We start from the raw sequence: 6,780 nt of genomic DNA, 5'->3' as shown, positions 1-6,780 counted from the left end.
AATAGACTCCCAGCTCCTCACTGTAAGAGGAAGCCGCTCACGGCATATGAAATGAACTGTTACTGGCAGCTGTATGACTTCTGCACCCGGCACATGTAATTTCTTCTACGGTCCGGTAATATATGCTGCTTCGTACATGTCTCTCTCTCTCTTTTTGACATCCAGCCGTGTATAGGGGGTGATTCCAAGTTGATCGCAGCAGGAAATTTTTTAGCAATTGGGCAAAACCATGTGCACTGCAGGGGAGGCAGATATAACATTTGCAGAGAGAGTTAGATCTGGGTGGGTTATTTTGTTTCTGTGCAGGGTAAATACTGGCTGCTTTATTTTTACACTGCAAATTAGATTGCAGCTTGAACACACCCCACCCAAATCTAACTCTCTCTGCACATGTTATATCTGCCTCCCCTGCACTGCACATGGTTTTGCCCAATTGCTAAAAAATTTCCTGCTGCGATCAACTTGGAATTACCCCCATAGTACGTGTGAACACCTATTGTTTGTAACTATATGATACCTGGACCCGACACATGTAGCCTTACTTGCGGCCTGACAACACACACTGCCTTATTTGCTCTTTCTTCCTAGCATTTACTTGTCTCCTGCTAGTGCATTTGGATCCTGCAATGCCAAGGGTAACAGGAGTAATCTAACACCAGATACAAGCTGACTAAGTGATGCTGTATCTATAATTCTATCAGCCCAGCAATTACCCTCACTCTCACCCATCATCCTCTCAATGAAAATGATGAGCAGCAGATGAGGGGAAGTGTGTCACAGACTGTACTATTCTTTATGCACGCACCGACACATTGTGAACTATGATGTTATAACCTATGCACCCATCATTTACATCTCATAATTGGTGCAGATTACATACACCAATAGGTTAATGCTAGTGCGATGGCAGCCTATTACACAGTGACATTAATCTATCACGTTTACTGTGGGTCATCTGCCATCACACTATAAAGTGGGGTAGCCCAAATAACGAATATGTGTCTGTTTATGTATCTATCAAGCTGTGTCGGGCTCCAGCCTCTTCTATAAATATAGCAAATGTCTGAGGAATTTGTGCCATGCATAACTAAAGGTATTCATATGTACATGGCAGGAGGCCATGAATATTACTTAAATTTGCGGGTGCAATAAGTGAGATGTACTATCTGGATTTCAGAATAATGCTCATAATTATTACCCGTACGGTGCTTAAGTGATATTGGATTGATGATTAGGCACCAACTGGAATAATGCTGCAAATTAGAATTAGAATGAATGCACACAGTGAGACCTGAGACATCTCTTTTTGGACACTATCTACTTTTGTATTTTTCGTATCAAGTTCTGTGGCCATACCGCTCATCAAGACAAATATAAGCCTGCTGATGCGCTCTAAAAAAAGTCATCCCGCAGCCAATGTGCTAAGGGAAATGTTTTATATGATATGTACTCTTTTATCAAAGGAAGTTCACCAAGTGCTATAGAGATATGACATTTGGATACACGCTGAGTGTATGAAATGTGGTGATACATTGATATTGTTACAAATTGAATCAGTGACAAGCGTTGTATGTGTTACACCATAATTATTGCAACAGGAATGAATTTGACAAGAATACACATAAGCATTGTCTAGCATGAGTTAGATTACAACGGCTATGAGCATATGCTGATGCTATGATATGTAAGGATTTCCATTACCAGTTACACTTATTATTACTTAATTGTTACGATTCGTTAGTCTTTGATTATATCAACAATTAGTTGTTATTACTTTAAATGGTACTATTATATAGCAATAAATTCACTATTTACAATTAAGTGTTTTAATAAAGAGTATTGATACTTACAATTGATAGGGGGTGCAATATAGTAAATGCACTTATTGAGTGGCGTGTACATATAAATAATGCCACTTAACTACCCCACTTATTTTATGGAAGCATATTAAAGGTTACGTTTTACACTATTACAATCATATCAAATTTACTACATAACTTACAGTATCTTAAAAGAGTGCTCCAAAAAAAGAGGATTTTGGTACTTACCGATAAATCCATTTCTCTGAATCCTCTAGGGGACACTGGAGTCCTATACAGTAGGGGTGTGAAGCTTGCAACCGGAGGTGTGGCACAATCTAAAATTAGCATTGTCTGCACAGCCGGCTCCTCCCCCTCCACATCCCATCTCCCTCAGTTTGGAAAATTTGACTGAGAGAATAGGACATGATACTGGAGCACCTGGCGAGGAACCGAACCGTACAACATAGCAAACAGCATCCAAGAAACTCTTAACCGAAAAACCAATGCTGTTTGTACGAACTGTTTAAACAAGAACTTTTAACACAGCAGGCCGACAGCACCGAGGCGGGCGTCCAGTGTCCCCTAGAGGATTCAGAGAAATGGATTTATCGGTAAGTACCAAAATCCTCTTTTCTCTTTCATCCACTAGGGGACACTGGAGTCCTATACAGTAGGGGACGTCCCAAAGTTATCCCCCAGGGAGGGAGTGCTGTCGGTGGTCTGCAAAACTAAACGTCCGAACTTAGAGTCACCGGACGCAAAGGTATCAAACTTGTAAAATTTTGCGAACGTGTGGGCTGAAGACCACGTCGCCGCCCTGCAAAATTGAGCAGTGGAAGCACCTCTGGCCGCCGCCCATGAGGCACCCACTGATCGGGTGGTAGGAGCACCCGTCTGAACCGGAACCTGTTTGCCACAGGAAATATAAGCTTGCCGAATGGCAAGTCGAATCCATCTGGACAAAGACTGCTTAGATGCTGGCCAACCCTTCTTAGGCCCATCATAAAGAAAAAACAAATAGTCAGACTTTCTGAAGGACGACATAACTTGTATGTATACCCGTAAAGCTCGGACAACATCCAAGAACACGTCCCCATCTGCGAGACCCCGGAAAGATGGGACCACAAATGGCTGGTTTACGTGAAACCCTGAAACAACTTTAGGCAGGAAATCCGCTCTTGTACGAAGTTCAGCCCTATCCTCATAAAAAGTTAAAAATGGGCTCATACACGATAAGGCTCCCAAATCAGAAACCCGCCTGGCCGAAGCCAAGGCAAGCAATAACGTGACCTTCCAAGAGAGATATCACAGGTCTGTTCTTGCTAACGGCTCAAAAGTAGGAGATTTCAAAAATTCCAACACCAAATTTAAGTACCATGGTGCAATAGGAGGACAAGAAGAGGGCTGCATTCTCAGAACCCCTTGTAAAAAGGTTTGAACCTCTGGCAAGGACGCTTACCGCTGTTGAATAGGATAGAGAGAGCCAAAATTTGAACCTTCAGAGAGCCCAGCCACAGTTCTAAAACTAGACCGGTCTGAAGGAAGAGTAGAAGTCTGGATAAATGGAAGTTCGCCGAATTCCACTCACGTTCTTGACACCAGTCCATGTACCTCTTCCAAATCCTGTAGTAGTGCATGGCTGTGACCGGCTTCCTAGCGGCAATCATCATAGGAATGGCCGTTCTTGGTATTCCTCTGTTCCTTAAGATCCAGGTTTCAATAGCCACGCCGTTAAACGCAGCCTGTTCAGGTCTGGGTGGTGGAACGGACCCTGAGACAGTAGGTCCTCTCTCTGAGATAACCGCCAAGGATCTTCCGCGAGTAACCTTCGTAGGTCTGAATACCAACTCCTGCGGGGCCAATCTGGTGCGATTAGAATCGCCCACACTCCCTCTTGTTTCATCCTTATCAGAACCCTGGGTATGAGGGGGAAGAGTGGCAAAATGTAAACCCTCCTGTAACACCAAGGAAATGTTAATGCGTCCACTCCTTCTGCTGCTGGATCTCTTGTCCTGGACATATATCTGGGCAGCTGATGGTTTTGCCGAGACACCATGAGGTCCACTTGAGGTAGGCCCCATCTCCTCACCACCATGTCGAAAATCTGTGGATGTAGGCACCACTCTCTCAGATGCATGTCCTGGCGACTGAGATAATCCGCTTCCCAGTTCTCCACACCTGGAATGAACACAGAGAGGATGACGTTTCACCTTTCTGCCCACAACAAGATCTTTGTGGCTTCCTTTAACGCCATCCTGCTCTTTGGTCCTCCCTGACGGTTTATGTAAGCCGCCGTCGTGACATTGTCCGTCTGTATCTGTATCTGTATCTCTAAGTGTTGACCCATGACTAGGTCTTCGGCTAAGAGAAGCGCATTGTAAACCGCTCTCAGTTCTAGAATGTTATATGGGTAGACTGCTCTCCTGTAACGTCCATCTGCCTTGAAACTGATGTTCCTCTAGGACGGCACCCCAACCTCTGAGACTGGCGTTCGTTGTCCGGATCCTCCAATCCCAAATGCTGAATCTCTTGCCTGCTGCGAGATTCTTGTGCAACGACCACCAAATCAAGGAGGTTCGTATGCGCGGTAGAAGTCGGATTCTTCGATGTAGAAGCCAGTGTGAACCTGCTCCCTGACCAATGAGGGTCATCTGGAATGGTCAGGAATGAAGTCTGCCGTACTGGAGAGCTTCGAACGACGCCACCATCTTCCTGAGAAGTTGCCCACAGAGGTATAGAGAAACCATCTGTGTCCGTAGTACCTGAGCCACTAACCTCTGTAGGTTATGGTTCTTGTGCTCTGGTAGGAAGGACTCTCAATTTTACCATGTCCAAGATGAGACCGAGGAACTGAATCCGTTGAGTAGGTATGAGATTGGATTTCTGAAAGTTCACAATCCACCCATGTCGAATGAGAAATTGGCGAGATGTCCTTTATCAGCTGTTCCTGAGAGGAGGCCTTGATCAATAGATCGTCTAGATAAGGTATTATCGTGGTGACCCCCAACAGTCTCAATCCTGCAACCATTATCGCCATGATCTTCGTAAAGATTCTCGGGGCTGACGATAGACAGAATGGTAGGGCTCTGAACTGGTAGTGATCCTTCACCAGTGCAAACCTTAAGTAAGCTTGGTGAGGAGACCAAATCGGGACATGAAGGTATGCATCCTTTATGTCCATGGATACCATGAACTCGTCTCGTTCCAAACCTGCAATGACCGACTGAATTGATTTCATCTTGAATTTGTAGACCCATAGAAAAATCGGTTTAAAGCTGTTAAATGGAGTCTGACTGTCCCGTCCTGGTTTGATACGACAAAAAGACTGGAATAGAACCCAGTTCCTCTTTGAGAGGCGGGAACTGGAGTAATGACTTCTGACTGTAGCAATTTTTGAATCGCTATCAGTAGGGCTTTTGCTTTCTGTGGGCACCGAGGCAACCCCGTTGGATTCTGGTGAATCCCTTTATTTGGCAAAGTCTCGGCCCAGGTGTCCCGAAACCTTTCAAAACCTGCGCCTATCATAGGACGTCCAAAGTGAGTGAGAATGGTCTTTGTTTTCACGTGCCTGAACGTGAAAACCTCTTCTCTAGCACGAAAGGACTTAAATACTGGACCAGAGTCATTTCTCTCTAGTTGCGTAGCTTTATGAAACGTGGTACGCAGAAAAGAGGATTTTTCCTGTTTGTGAAATCCACTTGTCTAATTATAGACCACTTAAAATGTCCCCTCCTTGGGAGACCTGCTTGTGCCTGTTATGCCCGGACCATTTTTCCAAAGCACAGACCTCATAGGTCTGTGCGATGCCCTTGCAGCTATAAAGATTTTCCGGTCTCTTAGCCACAGACTCCTTATTTCTGATATGGCTGACGTAGATAAGTATGTTCCCTTTGCGGCCTGGCAATTGTAAGTAGTCGACTCACCGATGTGCTCCGCTAGTCTAACTATTTACTCCTGCTGTATCTTTCTCTACAGCCTGAACAATACGACCAGACCATGCTATATTAGCCTTGGTGATCCAGGCATTAACAATAGTAGGTCTGTGTGTCATAGCAGGTACAAAAAATAGATTCATGTCTACCTTGCAATCGGACGCCTCCTTTAAAATAGTTACGTTTGGTATCGGCAAGATTGTCTTTTTACTTGACAGTCTAGCCAGGGAGGCAACCGCCATCTGCGGAACCTCCCACCTATACATGTAGTGGGTAATCGGCCTCGAACTTCTTTGGAATTTTTGGAAGCACTTATCAGGCTGCTTCCAAGCTTCTCCCTTTGAACATGGAGGGACTGAGGAATTGGAAAATCCGCTCCTCGTGGTTCTTGACTGAAATAAATCAAAACCTTCCAGTTTCTTAACTTCTTCCTCATTGAGGTTAAGGACTTTTATCCCTTAACCTCAGAGTCCTCCTCTTACGGACTGGTGTATCGCCTCTACTGCCTCACCTTCTTCATCATCAATTACAAGACCCCCTTCCTCTTCATGTAGGGTTGGGAGTGGTCTCTTTGCTGCCCAACACAGTCTTTTCTGCATGTGCGGGCAGAGTCATTCTACTGAAATATTAGTCCATATTTTTGGTAAACCCTGCTGCCCATTCTAAATGTGCTTGCGGTATTCTGCCAACTTGATGCCGACTGACCACTACTCCCAGGTTGAGCGTCCATTCCTAAACATAAATCGCTCACCTCCTTGCCATTATTGCTTCTTTGTGGTCTTTGCTTTTGACCTGTTTAACATATACTTCATCAACAGTCAGCAGTGCTTTCACCCTATATAAGTAGGAAGAGAAAGACCGCAGGGATATAGCGAGCAAGTGAAACTGGTTTAGACACACAGCTGGAACTAAGCCTACATTATAGGAGAAAGGGAAAAAAAAAATATACGCCTTGAGTCCTATTGGAGAAAGAGCGCTATATAAATAAAATTATTATATTATTATTATTTTTTTTATTTTTTTTTTAAACCAGCCTGGTGTCCGCA

The sequence above is a fragment of the Pseudophryne corroboree genome, chromosome 6 (genome assembly GCF_028390025.1).
Source record: "Pseudophryne corroboree isolate aPseCor3 chromosome 6, aPseCor3.hap2, whole genome shotgun sequence".
Taxonomy (NCBI): Eukaryota; Metazoa; Chordata; class Amphibia; order Anura; family Myobatrachidae; genus Pseudophryne; species Pseudophryne corroboree.
Note: the sequence above shows the minus strand (reverse complement) of the source record.